Here is a 25,686-nt window from a genome sequence, read left to right as displayed (position 1 = left end):
TGTTAACCCATTTTGAGTTGCTTTCCTTTAACAAAGCAGATCTAAGAACCTGTATTGGCAGCAAACCCTGAGGATGCTTGGGGTGCTTGCTGCTACGGCATCAAATATCATAGCATCCAAATTCTTAAAAGTAAAAGTAAAATAAGTAACAGCAGGAAACAGACAGGAAAACTATATGAGTGGAGGACTTCAAATTTCCCCTCTAAGAAGTAGATAAATCTGTCCACAAAATAAGTAAAAAAAAATTTAAGGAGATAGAATTTTTTGAAAATTTATATATGAAAGACTTCTGAAGAAAACTGAATGGGAATATAAAGGAATATAGCTTTTTCTCAGCTGTACATAGTACTTCACAAAAATTGACCATGTATTAGGGCACAAAATCCTCACAAGCAAATGCAGAAAAGAAGAAATATTAAATACTTTCTCTACTGATCATAATTCAATAAAATTTATGTTTGATAAAGGACCATGGAACCATAGATTAAAAGTAAATTTAAAACTAAATAATCTAACCCTAAAGTATGAAGAGGTCAAAGAGCAAATCATAGAAATAATCAATAATTTTATTTTAAAATATGACAAGACAATATACCAACATTTGTGGAATGCAATCAAAATAGTATTTATGTAAAATGCATATCTCTTAAATGTTTTCATCACTAAAATAGAGAAAGAACAGATCTGCAATTGGGTCTGCAACTAAAAATAGTAGAAAAAGAACAAATTAAAAATTCTCAATTAAATGTCAAATTGGAAATCATGAAAATCAAAGGAGAGATTAGTAAAACTGAAAGTAGGAAAACCAGGAACTGGTTTTATGAGAAAACCAATGAAATAGTAAGCCACTGGTCAATTGGATTAAAAAAAAATGGAAAACCAAATTACCAGCATAAAAACAAAAAGGTGAATTCACCAGTAACAAAATGAAAGCAATTATTAGGAGGGATTTTGACTAATTACATGCCAACAAACCCAATAAAATGGATATTTATAGAAATATAAATTGTCCATATTAACAGAAAAGGAAATAAACTACTTGAATAAGCCTATATCAGAAAAAAGAAATTGAAGAAGCCAATCAATCTTTGGAAGTAATTTGCCTCCCCCCCACCCCCAAATCTCCAAGATTATTTGGATTCAGAAAACAATTCTACCACACATTTACTAAAACAACTAATACTATTTCTTCACAATCTAATTGGAAAATATGTTATAAAAACCTTTTAAAAAGCTAAATAGTTAAACAAATCAATCCATATTGGTAATGTTTAACAATGTCTAATCCAGAAAATTAAGTCCATTTCCTCTGTCAGGAGCTAGGTGGCATTCTTCATCATTAATCATCTGGAATCATGGTTAGCCATTAAGTTGGCCAGTTATTAAATATTCAATTTTGTTATAATTTTATTTATTATGATTTTTTCTCATTGTTTTACTCTTTTCACTCTGCATTTATTCATACAGATCTTCCCAGGTTTCTCTAAAAGTATTCCCTTCATCATTTATTATACCAAATAATATTCCATTAAATTCATAAACTATAATTTCTTCATTCTTTCCCTAATTGATAGGTAGCCTAAGTCTCTAGTTCTTTCCTCCAGCCTCCCTAGAAAGGTCCATTTTATTTTTTGTCAATTTTGATGATTTGATAGATATGAAAGAACTTCAGAGTAGATTTAATGTGTATTTTTCTAATTAGTGCTGATTTGGAGCAGGTTTTCATATGGTTATTCAGAGCTTCATTTTTTTTCTCTTGAAAATTTCTGATTCATATCCTTTGACTTATTACAAATGGGGAGTGGTTTGTATTCTTTTCCTTTTGAATCTGTTCCTTATATATTTGAAATCTGTTTCAATCTGTCACATACACATATACATACATAATGAAATCTTTATTAAAGAAATTTATACACACACCAATGAAATATTTTCCTTTTTTTTTCTTTTTGGAGGGGGGAAGGCAGGGCAATTGGGTTTAAGTGACTTGCCTGAGGTCACATGGTTAGGAAGTGTTTAGTGTCTGAGGTAAGAATTTGAACTCAGGTCCTCCTGACTCCAGGGCTGTTGCTCTATTCACTGCACCACCTATCCACCTCAAACTGTTTTCCTTTTAATCATAGCTGAGCTGGATTATATTTATGCAAACAAAATTTACCTGTTCAAAAATGTTTCCTTTTGTGATCTTTTCTATACTTTGTTTATAAATTCTTTCTCTATTCATAGTAGATTTAAAGGGAAATTTCTACCTTCTAATTTCTTATTATATGACCTTTTTTTTTGACTATGTCATATATCCATATCAAGCTTATATTGGTATATGATATGAGATGTTGAGGCTTAATTTAATTTCTTCCAGATAGCTGACCTGTTTTCCCAATAGTTTTTATAATATACTGAATTTTTAGTCTAGTATCTTAATGCTTATGTTTTATCAAACCAAATATTACAAAGGTTTGTTTCCTTCTGTGGCTTTGTAATGTAATACCAAGGAAAGGCAACTTCCCAAAGTTCAGAATACCAGCATAGGTGCTCTCCATTTTATTCAGTGACAAATTAAGAACAGTGGGAATCAAAATATGACATCATTCAAAATACAGCATTTACTAAGTGTGATTAAATAATCTCTAAGTACTATCACACCCCAGGACCTTACATTCATTCAATCAATTACAAAGTCCCTGTTCTAAATACTACTCCACCCCTAGGCTGTACCTTCATTTAGTCCATCACAAAGCCCCTCTTCTCAAATGGAGATTAGTTTCCAATCATAAGTAAAGTACATTCATTTGTTCAATCATAGAACACAAAAAGGTCAAAAGTTCCCCACCCCTGGATCACAATTGAATCTACCCCAGAGTTACAACAAGTTTAAGCACAGCACTTATTACCCAAATGGAGGTCTTTTCTTCATCTTGACAAGAGGCAAGTTCTCAGCAATCTTTGTTCCTGGGGAGACAAAGCTTAGCAAGGGCACAAGATACATTGCCAGTCTCTTCATTAATTCATCCTCTGTCTGCAGAATAGTCCTAGGACCCCTGAAAACATTAGCAAAACCCTCTCCCAGGATTTCTGTAAACATACAACAAGAAAATCCTTCTTCAGGGCTTCTGAACCAACAGAAAGGTTCCCAGACTCCTGCAACAACAGCACTGTCCTTCACCAGTGGACAGTATTCACTCTCTGTCTGCAGGACAGTCTCAGGAGCTCGTAACCAACAGTCAGCTTCCAGAACTTCTTCAACAACAGGACTGTCTTTCACCAGTGGACAAATCTGGCAAAACACCATCAAAACAGACAGATAAAGTACCAGCAAAACAGCCATGTCTCCTCAGTCCTTGGCAGCTCCGGGAGCAGGTCTCAAAAGTCCAGGGCAATTCAAAGTGGCCCTCAGAAATCCACGCAGTCTCTCTGCCTCCACGAGGTGCTGCTTCCAAAAAGTTCTTCTGCCTCTCCCCTGTGTCTCTCCAAATCTAAGTCACCAGCTCCTCCCAGTTCAGCACTCTCTTTTCATGTCAACAGGTCCATCCCACAAGTGGAATTAACAAGCTCTGCATTTTAACACAATCACTTTGAAAACCAAGCCAATACAGGGGGATCTTTATATTCCATTATTATCACAGGCTTGTGTTCTTAATCTGCCAATCTGTTTCACTTTCCTGCTTTTCTATTTTTTTATACTAGTATCAGATCATTTTGATAATTACTGTTTTCCAGTATAGTCTGAGATTTGATACATGTGGGCCCACTTTCTTCCCACTTTTTGTCATTATTTTCTTTGAGTTTCTTGACCTTTTTTTCCTCCAAATGAATTTTGATATGATTTTTCCCTAGATCTATGAAGCAATAATTTGTTATTTTAATTGTAGCAGTTCCAAATACCTTAAAATAGGTATTATTGTCAATTTTTTTATTGTATTGGGTCTGCTATTCATGAAGACTCTCTATTTCTCCAAATATTTAGGTCTATCTTTATTACTGCAAATATTGAATTGTTCTTTCAATAAACTTTTCACAAGCACTTTTTATGCCCTAGAAACTGTGCCAGGTATAAACTACAATTTAGCAAAGTTTTGAAAATAAGTCTGAAAAAAACCATTTGACTAGCTGAGGAAAGAGGATTAATAAGGAGATAAGCTAGTAGTATAGAGTGATGAGTATTTTGCTTGACACCAAATATATGAAAAGTCCTCATTACATGCTATATCATATGCACTTAATGTGCTTAATGTATATCTAACTATGTAAGAGGAGGATGGAGCATGAGCAGGATGTAAATGCATAGGTATACATATGTTAATATATATACACACATATATATAAACACATATACATGCACATACATATGCATTCTTAAGGATATGTATACATACATATAGGTAAATATACAAATGTAGATGCATCTTTATGTGTGTATATAGAGTGTAATGCATCTCCTCATGTGTGTATGGGTATGCATGTGTTTTTGTATTTATGTGTATTTGTATGCTATCCCTTCTCTGATATTTACTGGTTGTGTGAACCTGGACAAGTGACTTACTTTCTCAATAACTTTAGAAGAACATAAATTGTAACGTAAGTGACAATAAGCAATGGAAAGAGAACTTCCTCATTAAGAACACCAATAAAATCATGGGTCTAATCTTCCATAATTGTATGTGTGTGTGTGCTCATGTGTGTGTGTGTGTGTGTGTGTGTGTGTTATTGGAATGAATGAATTAAAGGAAGAACAGCAAAATAAAAGAATTCATCACTGATGGATGTGTCCCTGGCCCAGACCATCATTTTCAAGACTTGCTCATCTAAAATCCACATTCAACTTGAATTTCTGATGCCAACAATCTTTTATCTCAAGATTTCTTCCTTCCTTGAGTTACTGTGTCTTCCTGATGTTTCTCTTTGCTCTCTTAACTGTGCCTTGAACTTCCTTTAAATTAAAAAAAAATCTAAATATTGGACACAATTTTCTTCTGAGTTAACTGCTGTTAGATGACAGGATTGAAGAAATTGGAGTCTGAGACAATTCTACTCCTCTGCCCCTACAGGGCTCTCTTCTAAAAAGATCCAAGCATGACTCACTTAAATTCCTGAGCTCTGTCTAGAGTTTAGAGATGTAAAACCTAAGAAAGCAATTTTTAATTGTTTATCCAATATGCTGTTCCCTTTGATTCCATCAAAGAATGATATTCTTATATTGCATGCAAATCATTCCTATTAAAAACACTAGAAAGCATAGGAATAAATGGTCTTTCTTAAAATGATAAGTAGTATCTACCTAAAACAAGATCAAGCATTGTAATTAGAATAAACTTTCAGTCTTCCCAGCAGGATAGCAGAAGCAAGGCTATCCATAATTACCATTACTTTTCAATATTGTATTAGAAATGCTAGTTATAGCAGTAAGACAAGAAATTGAAGGAATAAAAATAGGTGATAAGCAAACAAAGCTGTCACTATTTGCAGAGAATATTATGGTATACTTAGAGAATCTTAGATGATCAACTCAAAAACTAATATATAAAATGATTGTTTGGTTACCCTAGGAGGTGAGCAGCACAGTCCTCTAAAGACTGTTTAGATACCTAGGTGGCTGCTGAATCCCACTGCTTTTTTCCAGGGAGAATACAACCTTATGTCCTGAGTCACCACCTATGTGCAAGGTTGTGACTACAGTTCCCAGTATATCCACATCTGCTGCTTTTTCACTGGCTTGTCACCATAGGAGTTTGAGATAAGAAAAAAAAATGGTAAAATGGTATCAGGGATGTCTTTCCATTTGTGACTAAATTGGATTTAAGTGAGGCAGAGTTGCTCGATTTCATTGGCCTTACTTTCTCCTCCAGAGTCATCATGGTCCAGTGGCAGGACAGAGTTAAGATAACTGGTGATGGCTCAAGATGCAGTGGATAACCTTGGCATTTTTTATGTCTAACCCAGCTCTAAGTGCATCCTCTGCTTCAGCTGCCTTTGTGGCTGCCGGAACAAATTGTTCTCATCTGTGCATTCCACCATGGGGGGTCTTCACATGCTTGGTGTAGACACCTCCTTAACTCACTGATGGATATGAGATCCCTCAGTTACCCTACATCTGCTTTAGCCAGTCTGCTGAAATAATTTACTGGGATGTGACCACTGTGCATGCTACAGTATCTTGGAGTCATAAGTGAGAGTTGGGTAGAACAGGAAGACACAAAAATGAAAATCAGACCTGAAAGAACTTTAACAGCCCTCATGCTAGAGGTACTAATCTTTCCTGATCCCACTCTCTGTCTTAGGTTATAAAATGCAAGATATAAAATGAACTCATAAGCATGTCAATATGCTACCCAAAAATCCCAGTAGGTAAAAAAATATTGTATGAAAAACTCCATTTAAAATAACTGTAGTCTGTATCAAATATTTGGGAGTCTACCTGCCAAGACAAATCCAAGGACTCTACAAATACAATTACAAAACCACTTTACCCACAAATAAAGATAGATCTAAGCAATTGGAGAAACATTAGTTGTCCAGGGTAAGTCAGGACAGTACAATAAAATTTTTTTTTAATGTACAGTAGTTATTTACTTATTCAGTGCCATACCAATCAAACTAACAAGGAATTATTTTATGGAGCAAGAAAAAAAGTAACAAAATCCATCTGGAAAAACAAAGAGTCAAGAATATCTAGGGAATTAGTGTATAAAAATTACAAGGAAGGCAGCCTAGCAGTACTAGATTTCAAACCATATTACAAAGCAGTACTCATCAAAACATTCTGATAGTGGCCAAGAAATAGAGTAATAGATTAGTGGAATAGATCGAGTACACAATACATAGTAATAAATAACCATAGTAACATAGCATTTTATAAACCCAAAGAACCATATTTGGGTTGTAAACATTGGACAAAAATCATTGGGCAAACTGGAAAGCAGTTTGGCAGAAGTTAGGTCAAAATATGATAAATGATTTAGGCCTAAAAGGTAATATCACAAGTAAATTCAGGGAACATGGGAAAGTACATGTCAGATTTATAGATAAAGGAAAAATTTATGACCAAACAGAAGACAGAGAGGATTACAGGAAACAAAATACATAATTTTGGATTACATGAAGTTTAAAAGTTTTCACACAAACAAAATTAATGTAGCAAAAATTAGAAGGAACGCAGAAAATTTTGGGGACATTTTTTCTCAAAGTTTCTCTGATAAAGACCTCATTTCTCAAACACATAGGGAACTGAGTCAAATTGATAAAAAAAAAAAACTATAAGATTCCCTGATTGATAAAATTGATTAAAAATAGTCCTTAGTTGATGGATAATCAAAGGATATGAACAGGTAGTTTTCAGAAAAAATCAAAATTATCAATAGCCACATTAAAAATTCTCTAAATACCTATTGTTAGACATATATAAATTAAAACTTCTATGACATATCACCTCACACCTATCAAATTGACTAACATGATAAAAAAGGAAAATGACCAATGCTGGTGGTGCTGTGAACAGCTAGGACACTAATGTGCTGTTGATGGAGTGGTAGACTAGTTAAACTATTCTGGAGATCAGTTTGGAACTATGTCCAAAGGCTTATAAAACTCTGCCTACCCTTTGACTCAACCTCTATTAGATAGAGAGAAAAGAAGGTAAAATAGGTAGAGAAAATAAAAGGGAGGGGGGGAAGACCCATTTGTACAAAAAATGTTTTAGTAGCTCTTTTTGTGGTGGCAAAGAATTGAAAAATCAAGATGATGCCCATTAATTGGGGAATGGCTAACTGAGTTGTGGTATATGATTGTAACAAAATACTAATGTGCTATTAAGAATGATGAACAGGATGGTTTCAGAAAAAGCTGGGAGGACACATGAAATAATGCAGTAAAGTAAATAGAACTAGGGAACTTTTTATATAACAGTAGTATTGTGAGGATAACTAACTGTGAAAAATTTAGGTACTCTAAGGAAGAAAATTATCCAAGATAATTCCAAAGGAACCATGGTATAAAAGGCTATTTGCCTCCAGAGAGTTCTTAAGAATTCTGAATGCACATTGAAGCATGTTTTTTTTTTGTTTTCTTGTCTTGATTTTTTTTTTTGCTCTGTGAAATGTTTTGTATGACCATGTATAATCAATGTCAAATATCTCGCCTTTATAAAAAGAGAGAGAAGCAGGGGAAAAGGAGAGAATTTTTAATTCAAAATTTTATATGAAACTGGAAAATAGTTATGAAGTAAATAAAATGTATTGAAAGAAAAAAAAGAAGAGACCCATGATAACTGGATGCTTTTGTTTATGCAAGTTCTTATGCTTCTTGCCTGATCACTAGTTTGTGTGCCTGCCAAGCAAGTCTGAATCTGAATAAGGCAGTCATTACAGCTCTTAATCTATATAATCACTCTACTTAGGTCTTCTCCCAAACTGAGTATTATTCTTACTCCGCTGTAACTGCAAGAAAACAAATTCCTGGCATTTTCCTTTCAAGCTATTAAGTCAAGGAAATGGAGATAGCCCAGGTCCCTTTTACTTTCTGGGGTAATTTTGTCTTACACTGGAAACAAACAAACAAACAAACACAAATGGCTGGGGTGCTACCACTTTCTTCTCCCTCTATGTGTTTATTTTGTGTCACTACTTATGGAAACAAGTAATGCTCCCTACACCATTATGGAAATTTTTGGAGGAAACGAGGTATCTGCAACCTTTAAATTGTCTTTAACACAGCCTGTCTCGGAAAGGGGATTGCTTAAAAATCCTATAAGGAGTCACAATTTTTCTTGTAATCAGTGAATGCCGTGGAGTTGGTGATCAATAAGACTCTTTGATTGGTTGATTTTTAAATATGTACAAGTAATCAGGCCTCTTTTAAAACATATGCACAATCATTTCTTGATACCTCGAATTAAGATTATTTTCGTTTACATTGCTCTGGGAGATGGCATTTTCTGTTTGCATAATTCTATCCAGCAAATATTTATTGAGCATGTGCTAGGTAACCTGTTCATTACTACAGAGCCAAAGACAAAACAAAAAAAAAGTGCCAAACTTCCTGGAACTTAGACCCTTACTTTTCCTAGGGAAATAACATGAATACACAGAAAGAATCCACCATAGGCATATAGGTTTCACAGTTGAGAGGCCTGGACCTGGAGCCAGGAAGACTGAAGTTCGAATTCATCCCCAGACACTTACTAGCTATGTGACCTTGGGCAATCCACTTAATCTCTCTGAGTTTCCTCATCTGTAAAATGGAGATTATAATAGCACCTAGTTCCCAGGGTGCATGCAAGAATCAAATGAGAGAAGATTTGTTAAGCAATTTGAAAACCTTAAAGTACTACATACATCCTTGTTAATTTTGCTATTATTATTAATTATTATTATTTTTTTAAAGCAATTGGTGTGAAGTAACTTGCTCAAGGTTACACAGCCAGTTATTTTTTGCCTGGGTGTTAAGTATATGAGGCTGGAACTGATCCCGGGTCCTCCCAACTCTGGGGCCAGCACTCTTACTCACTGCGCCACCTAACTGCTCCTATTATTATTAATTATAAAAGTACTTTGAGCAATACAAAGCACTCATAATTGTTAGCATCTTTCACCAAAACCTCACCTTTCAAGTGACTTAAGGTTCTTGAAGGGTATGCCAACAAAGTTCATGAGGATAATAAACTGGATAGATTTGTGTCATACTGGAATCCATAGCTGTCATATAAGCATCTGCACGAACAAATTTAGAGAGTTTCATCTCCAAGTGACTTGGAGATGACATTTTCTCAGCACCATTTTTTAATGGAAGTTAAAAAAATTACATGTATTTACTTAATACTTTATGAAATAAATAAAATATATTTAAATAATGAACTCCTAGTGTGCAGAAATAGTGATCTGCGTGACTGAAGAGACTATGGTCCCCTAACACTTCAAATCAATGATGCATTTTAAATTAATATTAGTATAATTAGAAAACATACTTAACCCAGAGTTGAAAGGGTGCTCATTGGTCATCTAGTACAAACTTTACTCAAGAATCATCTCTACCACACTTCAACTGAAGATTCCAAGGAAGGCTGAATCAACTTCCTCTTAAGGAACCTCATTTAACTTTTGAATAGCTCAAATATTTTCCTTCAATTAATGAAAAATCTGGCTTTCAGTGATTTCTTCCTATAACTTTTTGGAGATCAACCACACAAATCTAATCCCAATTTCACAACAGAGCGCTTCGACACTTGAAGACAACCATCATGTTTCTTCAGAATTGTCTCTTCTCTGGTTTAAATACCCCCAGTTCTTTCAATTGACCCTCATATGTCATAATCTTCAGACTCTTCACCATACGGATTACCGTTCTCTGGAATGTGCTCCTTTTCAGTACCTGTCTTAAATGTGGCACTAAAAATTCAACACAATGTCCCAGATGTTGTATGACTAGGGCAAATTACAGTGGGAAAATCACCACTCTAATCCTGGTCATTTTACTTTTTTTAATGTAGCATGGGATCACATTAACTTTTAAAGTGACCATTTCACACTAATGACTCATTTTGAGTTTGAAGGATAGTAACATTCCAAGGTTTTTATCCACATAAATTCCTGCCTAACTATGCCTCCCTTATCTTCCACTCATGAGGCTGACATTTTAGAGTTATGAGTTTAAGCAAGTGATGTCATCACATTATAAATGACCCTACAGCAATGATATGTAATGTAGATCCACTTAGGAATAAGTTTTAACTGAAGATCTTGACTCTATGCTGCCCTTTATTATGAATGTCTTGGTTTTGTTCTTCCTTTGAATTAAAAAGTAAATTTTTAGTGGAAAAAAAGTATATTGTATTTATAGTACAATAGAAAGAGTAATAATTCATTACCTAGAAAATCTATTTTCAAGTTCTACCTCATTTACTATCTGTGTGACCTTGAGCAAATCACTTAACCTCCTCAACCTCGGTTTCTTCATCTATAAAATAAGGAAGTGAACCTCAGAGAGCCCTTCAAACTCTATATCTATGAGATCCTATGAATCTTCTCCTGATCTTTTATCACTCAGATGCTTTATGTAATGTTGTCCTTCACTGTGGCCTCACATAAGTCATTGTTCCTTTACTTTGCCAAGGTGAACATCTCACATGCTCAAGTTATTCCTCTTCATCCCATTTTCTCCTACAGATTGTCCTTTCTATCATCCCTACTCTTTTACTTATTGCCAATCTCACACTAATAGCTACTTCCCCACTACCTGTGAACAAGTTCATGTCTCCTTTATCCTTAAAAAGGGCTCACTTGATCTATCTATATAAACTAGATGCCATTTTATAACTCCCTTTTTATGACTAAACCCCTTATGGTTTTCTCCATTCAGTGTCTCCATTCCTTTCCTCTCATTCTTGCTTAAGTCTCTACAGTGTAGGTTCTCACATTCACATTCAACTCAAAGGAATCTCTCCAAATTTATGAATGATGTCTAATTTTTTAAATAAGCCCTCACATCTTCCTAAGTTTCCTATTACTGTTGAGGGAACCCCTATCTTATCCAGTTACCCAGCTTTGCCATGTAGGTGTCATGCCTGACTCCTCACTTTTTCTCAGACTTGTGAATCTAATCAGTTGCCAAGGTCTGGTATTCTACCTTCATAACATCTCTCATATATGTCCATTTTTTTTTCCTTTGGCACTATTGAAATAGCTTGTCAATGTCCCTGCTCCCCCTGCTTCTATCTTTACCCATGACAATCTATACCACATTTAGATATTAAACTGATCTTCCAAAACATCATGTCTGACTATGATGACTATGACCTCCTGCTCAATAAATGTAAATGGTTCCCTATCACTTTGAGGGGCAAATATAAAATAATATATTTGGTGTTCATAGTTGTTCATGACCAGACTACCTCCTCCCTTTCTAGTCTTTGTACACTTTGTCTCTCTCATGTACTCGGTGATCCAGTGATACTGACTTCCTCATTACTCCTCAGACAAAACATTTCATGTCCTAGTGATAGGCATTTTTACTGGTTATTTTTTATGCTTGGAGTTCTCACCCTCCTCATGTTTGTCTACTGGCTTCCCAAGATTCTTTTAAGTCACAACTTAAATCCACCTTGTACAAGAAGCTTTTCCTAACCCCACTTAATGCATTCCTTTTATTGATTATTTCCAATTTATCCTGTATAGTTCTTTTTTTAAAAGCAATTGGGGTTAAGTAACTTGATCAAGGTTACACAGCCAGTTATTTTGTGTGGGTGTCAAGTATCTGAGGCCAGAACTGATCCCGGGTCTCCCAACTCTGGGGCCAGTGCTCTTACTCACTGTGCCACCTGGCCATCCCTCTGTATAGTTCTTAGATGTACAAAGTTATTTATATGCTACACTATGAACTTATTAAGTTAAGTGTCTGATTTCGCATACCTCTGTATTTCCAGCACTTAGTAAAGTACCTGACATACAGCAAACATTTAATAAATACTTATTGATTAACTGATTGACCTTTGGGTGGTAGTGTGGTAGAATAGAAAAGCAGTGGCTCTCACATCAGAGGACCTGGGTTCACAACCCATCTTTGAGAATCCCTCCCTGTTTAACCTTTTGTGAGTTTCTTTATCTCTTGGTGCCCCAGTTTATTCATCTGCAAATTTAAAAGTTAGGGATATCCAAAAACATCTGAATTTGTTTCAGGACCTAAATCTGTGATCCTAAAAAAATACTATTAGGAATAAAATATTATTATTTGTACCTCTGGTACATTTGTACTCTGGGGCTTTCTAAACTTTTTCTAAGCAGTGGCATAATTTTGCTGAATTGGTTGAATGGGGAGTTTTGGTTCTTTGAGTTTTCTAAGTAAAAGAATGTCAGCACTATTTCCCTAAGTAAATATTTCTGAATTTAATACCAATATCTTTATGTGCTAAAATTAGTTCCAAAATAAGTATTTGAATGTGAATATTTTAAAACATAGATTGATATTCTAGAAATAGCCTTGTACTGATGGCTCAGATTCTCTTGGGAAAACTTTCATAGAATCAGAGAATGAGATTCTTCTCCTTTGTTCTCAGTGGAGTTACCATAGGAAAAATGATTTATGTGAAATGAGAATCTGACTCATTATGATTCTGGAAGACAAGGGAATTATGATAATACCTTTCACTGGCTTAGTGCTTTTGAATTCAATTCAATTAATAAACAACTAATGAGTAACTATTATATGTCTACTATTCCTTCCTTCTTCCCTCTTTTTAGACTGATGGTAACTCAGGGTTCTCAATGGCTATGCCGACAGGACACAAATTTTAGAAAGACCTACCATTGTAGAAAAGTTTGATTTTTTTCTCATTCACAAAAAAGGAGTTTTTCCTTCTTTAACTCAACCTTTATTCTAATGCTCTATTCTTATGTTCCCTTCCCATCTGAATTCTGAACACTACCCCCAAGCTCTACCCTTAATTGCGCACCCATACTGAATACAAGACCTCTTCCTTCTCTCCAAAGGGTGTGGTCTTGCTATCCTTCAGGACCCCTAGCTTGAGGACACTCATACTCACTCCATAATACTTCTTCTGAAATAGAATATCAATGGGTCTTATTACCTTCCCTTCCTTTGTATCCTAAGGAATACTGATTTTGACCTTTGACTTGGCATTATGCCTCTAGTACATCAAAATTTAGCAGCTTCTCTGTAGCTATCTCCTCTAGACTATTAGGCATTGCCACTTGCCCTAAAGATACATTCTAAGGATGAATGGGCCCTAGCATTGCTTAGATACCCTGTACTTAGATACTTTAGACCACCAGAAAATTCCATCTTCCTATTAGCTGAACTGTTCTCTATATGTTGTCTCTCCCAAATAGAATGTGAGCTCTTTGGGAGTAGGGAATGTCTCATTTTTCTATTTATATAAGTACTTAACATAGTGTTTAAATGCATAGTGTGTGCTTAATAAATACTTTTTCATTCATTTAGTCTGTCATTCATCCAATGGGCAATTTAGCTAAGTTTGAAGAGGATCATAACCAGGAAGATTCCTATAAGCAAGTAATTGACTGTGAACATAGTCTTTAGTAAATGTATAATAGAGAGAAAGCCTTGCAGTACATGACTTTTCTTCAAAAAGATGTGTTTTGAGCAAAGCATTGAAATACAACAAGTTAAACTGAGGAGAAGAGAAGTATGAACAATCATTCTTTCAAAAATCATATATAAGATGTCTTCTGTATTATATGCAAGGCACTCTAGTAGGTTCCTGATATATAAAGATATATAATATGGCCTTTATGCAAGAACTTTACATTTAGCTGGAATAAAATGCTAGGAATACAGATGAATGAATACAAAATCATTCAAAGTAGGAAAAAAACACTAACAATTGTGAGAAATCAAGGAAACCTTCATGAAGAAGATAGCATCTAACTTGTACCTTGAAATAAGATTAAAAGTAATGTGAGGGAGGAACTAAAAAGGAGTCAATTCCCAGCACAGCAAAGGTGTATGCATGAAGTTTGGGCAATGACTATCAGTCCAAATTGACTAGAGCATAGGATTCTTAAGAAAAATTAAAATAATTGAAGGAAGGTGAAATGATTTTATCATTATAGCCTGGGTTTTATAAAGAGAGCCTGGAATAATATTGCCAGAGCACTTAACTTCCAGATTGAGAAATTTTCATTTTTTCTTAGTGGCAATTGTTTCCTCAGTTTCATCATCTGTAAAATGGAGAAGGAAATGGCAAACCACTACAGTGTCTTTGTCAAGAAAACCCCAATAGGGTCATGAAAAGTCAGGCAACTGAAAATGACTGAAGTTAATAGAGAGACACTGATTTTTTTTTTTTTTAAGCAGAGAAGTGACATGATCTTCATGAACATGATCCTATGCCTCAGGAACACTCTTTTAGCAGTCATATAAAGGACAGTTTGCAGGAGAGAAAATAGGAAGAGAATCCATTTTTATTTTTTGCTTTTTGGAGCGCAATTGGGGTGAAGTGACTTGCCCAAGGTCATATGGCAAATTTTTGTGTTAAGTGTCTGAGGCCAAATTTGAACTCAGGTCCTCCTGGTTCCAGGGCTGGTGCTCTATTCACTGTGTCACCTAGCCACCCCAGAAGAGAATCTATTAAAATATTATTATAAAAGACCTGGCAAAATATGACGAAAGCTTGAACAAGGTAGGGGCCATCTAATTAAAGAAATGAAGAGACAGAAGAGATATAATGAGGGTAGGTTGATAATAGCTGTGTAATGGCTAGCAAAGAAATACCCATCACCTTGTTTCAGCTATTTAATTATTTAAGACTTTGTTTCAGTTCAAGTTTCTTTTGAGCCTTGCCCTGATTATATCAAGTCTTTGTTAAGAAATAAAACTTGTGAACAGCATAGTGGGAGGAACTTGCTGATGCAACAGGGAGGACCTAATGGCCATATATAAGGAGCAGCCCAAGCTGGGAAAGAGCAGAATTGAGAACACTTAAGGTGGCGGAATTGAGAAGGGGTACTTTGTGGTGGCCAGGCACTTTGTTTGTTCTGTTTGTATTGATTTTTGTTTGTGATACTTTGTACAGAAGCCCCAGGAACTTACTGGAAGCCCTCAAAGAGTATTTTCTTTTCTGTTTACACAAGTCTTAGAGGAGGGTTTCAGAGGTCTTGGAACTGTACTGATAATGTGTATTTGTGCTCAGACTTTGTATGTGGGTCTGTGTTGATTTCACAGGTAGATAGTGAAGTGATGATGGTGCCAGCATTGTGTATTAATGTTGTTTTGGCTCTGTTAAGCTTTTTCTTCCCAGAAAGAGAGACTGCAGAGAATGTGAGGTGGACTGGACACTGTGAGCTTCAATATGCAACTGGACAAGGAGCTGGATGAGGAGCTGAGAGCTAACAACCTGTGAATCTAGTTGACAATTGGGTAGATTTAGGCAGGAGCTAGACCCAGGGAAGAGTAATCATGGAATTTGGGAGCTAGCCTTGAGTCAAGATGAAAAGACCTCTTCTTGGGTACTTCATGCTGACTGAGAGGATCATAATTAAATGTGGCCTATGGGTGGGAGAACTTGTATCTCTTAAGGATGATTGAGTTAAGGATGATTGGAAACTAATCTCCAATCAAGAAGAAAGAAGACTTTTTGACTGAGAGATTAAGACAATGTGACCTGGGGTGGAGAACTTTGACCTTTTTGTGACCCTGAAGGAGGCATGCTCCTTAAGGATGATTGAGTTAAGGATTTACTAAATGATATCTTTTGCTTAAAACTATGTGGCCATTTTGGTGAAAACTATGTGGCAACTTTAGTGATAAATTGTTATGTTATAACATTGTGAATTCTGTACTTTGGTTTCTGTGAATGTTTTGCTTTAATTTACTGCTGAATAAATACAGAGTTCACTATATTATGTGATCAGAACCTTAGAGCTATCCACAGCATCAGTCCTTTGGAAAGCAGCTTGTGCTTTGCTTTAAAAACTAACAGATTGGATGTGTGGAATTATGGGTAGTGAAGACTCTAGGGTGACTTAGAAATTGTGAACCTTAGTTACTGTCAGTAGAGTGGTAGTTTTTTTACAGAAATAAGGAAGTTTAGAGGAGATCATTCAAAAGAAAAGTAGACAAGTGCTATTCCTCAGGATGGAGAATGAAGGAAGAGAAGGAATGGACTAGGTGATCATGATGATTGAGGGAACCAACAATAAAGACAATTGCTATAGAATAAAGTTGGGAAAGTAGGCAGAGGAGAATGGATAGAGTTCCTTGACTGTCAGAGTAATGGATTTATATATTTGGAGTAGACAGAAAATTTTAGAGTAAGAAAGAATGTGATGAAAATATTTTAGGAAGTTCATTTGACATAATTATGAAGGATAAGATTAGCTTACACTATAGTTGTGGAAGGGAAACCATGTACACAAATATCTGTAATTATGTAGGACAGTCACTAGCAAAAGACTACAAGTGTATTTTGGAGAGAGAGATGATTTGACTGATAGAATTAGAAAAAGATCACAAGAGAGAAAAATATTTGAGCTGGAACTGAAATGATAGATAAGACTTCAACCTCTTCACCATTTATTTACATCTTCCTAAAAATATTTCCTTTCTCTCTATACATTCCTTATTATCTTTCTCTAGGATCATTCTAGCCCAGGCAGAATTTACATATTTTCATTGGAAATATATTGTGTCAGCTGAGATTTTTGTTTCTGTTTTAAGCAGTTCTGACATGTGTGTATGTCCAGACATATATGTCAGTTTTGAAGTCATTAGGCCCCTTCTCAGAATAATGTTTTTAAATACATAAAAATAGGGTTACAAAGGAAACCAATTGTTTTGAAATATTTTTCCCCCTCATTCAAGTTCATGGACTCACTGAAATATCTGAGAATACCAGATTAAAAAAAATCTGATTTAATGAGTTGGGCTGTGTTAAACGCAATTGACCTTGCCCAATCCAAGAGATATGAGTTGCCTGAGGATGATCAAAACTAGTTTAAAAAGAGCTATAAAAACAATTTTTATAAGAATTTTGAATGTAGACTTCAGAAAGGACTACCTGACTTTGACCCCAAATGATCCCATAGGTAAAGTATGTCCAAAAGGTTTCCCCAAGCTGCACCTGGAGCTATTCTTTTTCATATACATTAGGGTGCTTTATTCTCTGCAAAATGGTGCATGCCCAGGTGGGTTGGGCTTGGGCAGGTATCCCCATTTGTATAGAATTGAATAAAGTGGATTTCTGGAGAGAAGTCTGAGTTTGCCTGTGACATAGAAGGGAGTAAGAAGAACAAATAATGGGGTGGCTAGGTGGCTCAGTGAATAGAGCACCAGCCCTGGAATCAGGAGGACCTGAGTTCAAATCTGGCCTCAGACACTTAACACAAAAGCCATGTGACCTTGGGCAAGTCACTTAACCCCAATTGCCCTCCGAAAAGAAAAGCAAAAAAAAAAAGAACAAATAATTGGGGACCATGAATTTATCCAGTTGTGTATCAAGTTGGTACAAGGTCTGATATTGGGGAAAAACAATGATGCTCTTCTCAGTAGTAGTCACTTCCATGTAGAGGTTGCCTGTGGAGCCTGGAGAGTCTTCTGTACCACATCCTCCCACTGGGCATCTGAAATATCCTGGGCCCAAGCGTGGACTCCTGGGCCAGGCAGATTTACTCCAACCATTGTCTGTTTCACCAGCTCCACATGTTCTGAATCCATGGGTATGAAACTTCTGCTGCTCAGTGCTACATCTCCCTCATCTTCATCTTCACTCTCTACAGGACGGTCAGGCAGGTGCAGCCACAGGGCCTGGATCCATTTCTGAATGTCAGTGATAACATCTTCAATGCTTTCCACTGGTGCCAGCACTATTTCTTCTTGCTCAGGGTCCTGGTTCAGAGGCTGGTAGGAATGGTCTGACCCCAATTCCTCAGGCTCTTCCTTTGGTTCTTCACTGCTCCAGTCACCTGTGCCATTTATGTGGCCCTGGGCTGCCCCAGATCCTCATTCTGGTTTGGGAATATCTGCTCAGGTCCCATCTTATTTTCCTCCAAGACCACTGCTGCCATGCAGGCCCGAGCTGCTCTAAGAGCATGTTCAAACCTGCACTCTCAAGTCTGCTTTTATGATCAAATGTCACCCCTCCCCCCAAGCTTCCCCAAATTTTCTATATACTTTCAGCTGTCATATAAAACAACATAAAATGCCTTCTAAAGGGTGTGTCTCCCATGAAACTTCCTCTTGGTTGAAATGTATTCAACCCTGCTCCTCTCTCCCTCTCTTGGACATGTTAGTACTCTGGTGCTATATGGTAACCCCCAATTGTAATTCCATTGCCTTGGTTAGAAGATAATAATTTTTAAAACAATTGGGGTACACTTAGCATCCACCCAGAAACACCTGGCCATGTAACCTTGAGCAAGTTACTTAACCCTAATTGCTTAGGGGCAGCCAGGTGGCTCAGTGAGTAAGAGCGCTGGCCCCAGTGTCAGGCTGACCTGGGGGATTGAATCTGGGCTCAGATACTTAGCACCACACACAGCAATAACTGGCCATGTAACCTTGAGCAAGTTACTTAACCCCAACTGGGTTAAGTAACTTGCTCAAGGTTACATAGCCAGTTATTTCTAGGTGTGGTGCTAAGTATCTGAGCCCGGATTTGATCCCAGGTCTCCCAGCTCTGGGGCTGGCACACTTACTCACTGTGCCACCTGGCTGCCCCTAAGAAACTGGGTTTAAGTAACTTGCTCAAGGTTATACGGCCAAGTGTTTCTGGGTGTGTGCTAAATAAAAGATCATAATTTTTACTGTTTCCGATTGATGCCTGCAACAGGTGGTTATGTTTGCTGTGAATAATGATTTATTCTAGTCTTTTTGATGAACTAGAGTTTTGGAAGCAATACTAGTAGCTATATGATCAAATTCATACTTTAAAAGAATTTTCTTTATGACTTATTTAGTAAGGACTATGCTCATAAGAAATCCATCCTTCACTTGAAGATCTACAGTTATAGGAGTCCCAATACCTTGCAGGTAAACAATTCCATTTCCAGGTAGTTGTTAGAAAATTCTTTCTGTTATCTACCTTTACCAAAATCTTTATAATTTTAATCTCTACCTATTCCTATTTCTTCTCTCTGGGGCCAAGTTCCCTCTTCCTTGACAGCTGTAATAGTAATGGGATTGAAAGATCCACTGTATGGGCTTGGTTTTTGAATTGATTGTGTTAAAACCCAGAGCTTGTGAATCCCACTTGTGGGACGGACTTGTTGATGGGGACCTGAATTAAGAGAGGCACAAGCAGAGAGAGAGGCAGAAGAATTTTTTTGGAAGCAGCATCCTGGAGGCAGAGATGGAGAGGATTGCTGAGGGCCAGTTTGAACTGCACAGAACTTTTGAGAGCTGCCACCCAGAGCTGCCACCCAGAGCTGCCAAAGACTGAGTAGACATGGCTGTTTTGCTGGTAATTTGTCTATTTTGATGTTGTTTTGCCAGATTTGTCCACTGGTGAAGGACAGTCCTGTTGTTGCAGAGGTCCTGGAACCTTGCTGTTGGTTTAGGGCTTCTGAGACTGTTCTGCAGACAGAGTGAATTGTGCCTACTTGGGAAGGCCAGTGCTGTTGTTGCAGAGGTTCTGGAACCTTGCTGTTGGTTCAGAAGCCCTGAAGAAGGATTTTCTTGTTGTATGTTTACAGAAATCCTGGAATAGGGTTTTGATAATGTTTTCAGGGGTCCTAGGACTGTTCTGCAGACAGAGAATGATTTAATGAGGACAGTGGCATTGTATCTTGTGGCCTTGCTAAGCTTTGGCTCCCCAGGAACAAAGATTGCTGAGAACTTGTCTCTTGTCAAGATGAAGAAAAGACCTCTCTTTAGCTATTAAATGCTGTGCTTGAGCTTGTTGTAACTCTGGGGTAGATGGTCTATTCAGTTGTGATCCAAAGGTGGAAAACTTTTGACTATTTTGTGCTCTGTGACTGACCAAATAAATGTACTTTGATTATGATTGGAAACTAATCTCCATTTGAGAAGAGGGGCTTTGTGATTGACTAAATGAATGTACCGCCTAGGGGTGAAGTAGTACCTAGAAGAGGGATTTTGTGATTGACTAAATGAATATAATGTCCAGGGGTGGAGTATTACTTGGGAATTATTGAATTACATTTGTTGAATTCTGTATTTTGATTTATGCCATATTTTTATTTTCTCTGTTCTTAATTTGTCATTGAATAAAATGGAGAGCAGCTTTGCTGGTATTTTGAACCTTGGAAGTTTCCTTTGCTTGGCATTACAATAGCCCTTCAAATATTTGAAGGCAGCTCTAGTATCCTAAGTCTTTTGTAAACTAACCAGTGTAGTTGTACATTATAGTTATTAGAGACTTAATGTGGAACTCACATAAGTTGGTTTGCAACCATAAAGGCTGTCCTGTTGAAGATTTATCTATTCTTTGCCTGTTTTTTAACTCCTATCCAAAATAATCAGGGCAAAAGAATAAGCTCATTAGTCCAGGGAAACTCATTCCAGGATCTTGAAATCATAATAATTTCCATAGTCAAGTGCAGTTTTGCAACCTCTGATTTAGTAGGTTTGAGGATTTGTCAAAATGCTACTAGGGGTCTTTAATAGGATGTAACTTCTACATAATGACAGGAAAGACCTTTCCAATAGACCTGCCTTCTTTTTATACAAATTTAATTATTGTGGATTATAAAATACAGTTATTTTTGTTAGCAATTCAATGAGTGATTTCTTGCTGGGCTGGGCTCACTTTGGAAGCTAAATCTCTTAATATTCATTAATCTTTGATCTATTATCTAAGCCATTAAAGCCATTTTCCTATGCTAACCACTATCTACTTTGTAAATTTACAATAATTTGTCTTGATTCTCAAACAATGGATTTTTTTAAATGAATATAGGGTTAGTTAGATATCAGTGTGAGTTGCAAGTCTTGAATGGATTAAGGGAACAGATGAAAATATCAGTTGGGAAAAAAGTTTCACCAAGTTGGGTAGGGGGGGGAGGATGGAGATTGTCATGCCCAGAGATTCTAGATGCCTACTGCACAACTTTCATGTCATTTTGAATTTAGCATGCCCAAGTTTAAGAACTATATTTTTTCCTTTTTTGCATTGTATGTAAAATCTCATGAATTCATGAATTAAGATGGAAAAATTCCCCCTACATTCTGATTCTGACCTAATTTTCCTAAGAATTTCATAGTATTACTGTAGAGGTAAACTATAGTTCATTAAAGTCCAACTTCAAATCTTTGCTCATGCTGTTCTTCCCTATACCTGTAATATTATGTCACATGTGTTAAAATTCCCCCATCTAGCAAAATCAAGCTATGACCCCTATAATATATTTTATTATATCCCCTTTCAGAAGAGGGGATGAAAATTCCCATCCCTAATTGATCATAATACCTCTAAATTTATCATGCCATTGTTTCTACATGTATTTTTGTACTAGATATAGCTCAAGCAACTCCTCTTTTTATGTACCTTCTCTAAACTTTTCAGTTTTAATATTTTACCTGATGTAAGAGTTTCTTTTAAGTTATTTTGTATATAACATGGGCTACCCCCCATTCCAATCAAACCCAGAAGGACTGGATTTATCTACTGAATCAATTAGTCAATCAGCTCTCTCCACTTAACATGACTAAAATGGTCTGTTCTCTGTTAAATTTACCAGGTGAGTAAAGACTATTTAATTGACTAACAAAATAAATTAGTCAAATTAGTAAAACCAGTGAGAAGAAATCCAATGGCCTGCAATAACTCAACAAAATAATTCAAGGAGTAAACTACATACAGAAAATATCCTTAATAAATCTAGAAGGAGTGAAATGTTTCTGCCATTGAATTAATCATTTAATCAATTTCCTTATATAAAATATTGTAATAATTTTTTTTCAGTTCCTCTAAGTTTTTATATGGAATCTTTGTACTTTTATTTGTATTCACTTTTCCTCATATGATAATAGTCAATTGTTATTCCATTCTTTTGCTTCTATATTCTTCTCTTTGTATTGTTTTACAAAGATCACTTCAGATTTATCTGTATTTTTTTTTGCTTGCCATCTTGGGGGTGGGGGTGTCTCTGATTCTGCAGGAAGGCAGAAGTCTTTGTCCTGCTCCTACTGAGCTCACCTTAGTTTCCTTTTGATGCTAGACAGTGCTTGATTCTAATCTCCATGAACTCCAGGTCCTGGCTTAGCTGAAATCTTTGGAAAGCGTAGTTTTAGAGAACACATGTATTTGCTAGAATTTATTGTAATAAAAACAGGTATCTTCCCTATTTTATTGGTACAGTCTTAGCTATGGGGCCTCCAATTCACTGAGATGGCTGTTCTTATCCCCAGGCCTAAATATTTTAGGAATAGAAATGTGACTATCCCTACAAACTGATGCCCTGAGGTTTATTATCTCTTTCCCATGATTCTTCCGAGTGCATCTCAATCTCTCAAGTCAGAGACTCCAATCCACATTTTTCATACACATTTCATCTCTGAAAACTAGATTATAACCCATAAAATAGCCAATTGTCTAATTATTATCACATGGCCCTATAGTCAAGGTTTCCAATGTGTGCTTAAATAAATGAATGAGCTGGGGAAAGTTTGGGGTCAATGAATAAACTAATAGCTAACTCCTCTCTGCTTACTGCACAGCAACATTCTGGGCCTTTTCAGATGCAAATGTAGCTGATCCAGTGTGGTCACTCAAATTTTTCTTCTTTTGTTTGTCCTTCCATCCTGAAAATGTGACCAGTAAAAAAAGCATCTGTGGCACGGCCATGTAGCACAGTGAGTAAGAGCTCCACCTCCAGTGTAGGGATGACCTGGGGATCAAATCCAGGCTCAGACACTTAGTATCGACCCAGAAACACCTGGCCATGTAACCTTTAGCAAGTTACTTAACCCCAATTGCTTAAAAAAAAGCATCTGGAAAGGATATATCAGTACTCTATTTTTTAAATGCACCATAATTATTTAACCATTATATTATTTTAGGACATTTAGGTTGCTTCCATTTTTTTTCAATTACACTTAAAACTGCTATTAAACATCTGTACTGATAAGTTTTTGTGCTTTGTTTTTGATAACTGGTCTCCCCACTTATCTCCTCTCCATTTCATTCTCTATACAGCAGTCAACTTGATATTATTTCAACACAGATTACACACACCCCTCAACTGAGAAGATTTAGGGGTTTCCTATTGCCTCTAGGAAAAAAATACAACTTCTTCTTTGGCATTTAAATTCTACCATGATTTGGCTCTCATCTACCTTTCAAAGCGGATTGCAGATTATTTCACCCTACTTTCCCTTCCAGATGGACTATTGATTGGAATGCCAATTTCTATTTATATGACTTTTCACAGTTTGTCCCTTATACCTGATATAACATCCCCGATCAACTCTATCTGTTGGCATTCCTTGATTTCTTCAAGATTCAGTTTGGGAAGATGGTAGCATAAAAGCAGGAACTTGCTTGAGCTCCCACTCCAACTACCTCCAATATCCATAAAAAATATGGCTCTAAACAAATTTTATAGCTACAGAGTGCACAAAGTGACAGAGAGAAACAAATTTCCCCCTGAAGGCCACCTGGCAGGCCAACAGGAAGGGTATATTGCACCGAACTGGGAGCTGAGCACAGTCCAGTGTGAGCTGTGCCAGCTCTGAATTGCAGCCCAAACCAGCCAGAGCAAACTTCAGAAGAGTGAATCACTAGCAACTGTGGCAGTTTCTAGACTTCTCAACCCAAAAGCACCAAAGACAAAGTAAATGATCATTAGGGAACTCTGTTGAAACAGGGTGAGAGAAGAGTGTAGTCTGGCCCCTGCCCCAGGGGTGACAGAGGTAGCAGTGTGTGGCAGCATGTGGCAGCTGCAGCTGCTGCAGCATGGCTGCCTGCAGAGCTCCTGACCTGCAAATCAAAGGGGAACTAAGCAACCATTCAGAGGATAATTGCTCTTCCTTTGACCTACTGAATCTGTGTCTCGCTCTTGGTTGGTGGTCCTGGGGTGAGGAAAGTTAGTGTGCCAGAGCTTGTGGTGGCTGTAGAGAGGGCACCATTCTCATAGCTCTGAAAACAACTCTAACAAAAGCTGCAAAAACCCCAGAAATTTGGGACACAGATCTCTCCACTCTGGAAGCAGAATTATACCATGGCAAAGAGCTCAAAAGTCAAGTAATTGACTGGCAAGATGAGCAAAAAGAGGAAGCACAATCAGACCATAGAATCTTTTTTGGGGGACAAAAAGGATCAAAATATGGAACCAGAAGAAGACAACAAAGTCAAAACTCCTGCATCAAAAGCCTACAAGAAAAATATGAACTTGCCACAGGCAATGGAGAAACTGGAGAAGGATTTTGAAAATCAAATAAGAGAAGTAGAGGAAAAATTGGGAAGAGAAATGAGAATGGTGAAAGAAAATCATGACAAGTGAGTCAACAGCCTACTAAAGGAGTTCCCAAAAAATCCTGAAGAAAATAACACCTTAAAAAATAGACTAATTAATATGGCAAAAAATGGTCCAAAAAGCCAATGAGGAGAAGAATGCTTTAAAAAGTCCAATTGACTACATGGAAAAGAAATGTCAAAAACTCACTGAAGAGTTGTTTTTTTTTAATTCCTTCAAAATTAGATTGGAGCAATTGGAAGCTAATGACTTTATGAAAAATCAAGAAACTACAAAACAGATCCTATCAAATGAAAAATTAGAAGGCAATATCAAATATCCCAATGGAAAAACCATTAACCTGGAAAATAGACCCAGGATAAATAATTTTAAAATTATTGGACTACATGAAAACCTAGATCAAAAAAAGAGCCTAGAAATCATACTTCAAAAATTCTCAAGGAAAATTGCCCTGATATTCTATAATCAGAGGACAAAGTAGAAATTGAAATAATTCACCAATTGCTTTTTGACAAAAATACCAAAAAGAAAACCCATAGAAAAATTCAGTTTGGGTGACAACTCATACAACAACAATTTCCTAATTATACAAGTTTTAAATTCTTTCCAGTCCCACCTCCCCCCCCCCCCCTGCCACACAAACAGAGTATGAATTTACCTTTTCTATACTTTGTAAGTACTTATTTAAATATTTGAAATGTCTTCCATTAGAATATATTTCCTGAGCCAGTGGTCAATTAAGGTAAATTAGTATAGGTGCTCTCTCTCTCTCTCTCTCTCTCTCTCTCTC

General features: G+C 36.5%; 1 long non-coding RNA gene and 1 pseudogene across 2 annotated transcripts in view; one reads left to right on the top strand and one right to left on the bottom strand.

The window, feature by feature from the left end:
• Positions 1 to 25,686, top strand: part of LOC138162938 (uncharacterized) — a 1,121,756-nt gene that overhangs the window by 183,110 nt on the left and 912,960 nt on the right. The gene's annotated exons all lie outside the window — the stretch shown is intronic.
• LOC138162204 (male-enhanced antigen 1 pseudogene) lies at positions 18,016 to 18,527 on the bottom strand (annotated as a pseudogene).

Source organism: Petaurus breviceps, unplaced genomic scaffold (genome assembly GCF_028583685.1).
Source record: "Petaurus breviceps papuanus isolate PSGF00001 unplaced genomic scaffold, PetGlider_PUasm1.0 186, whole genome shotgun sequence".
In the NCBI taxonomy this organism is placed as follows: Eukaryota; Metazoa; Chordata; class Mammalia; order Diprotodontia; family Petauridae; genus Petaurus; species Petaurus breviceps.
Note: the sequence above shows the minus strand (reverse complement) of the source record. Positions and strands in the feature narration are given on the sequence as shown.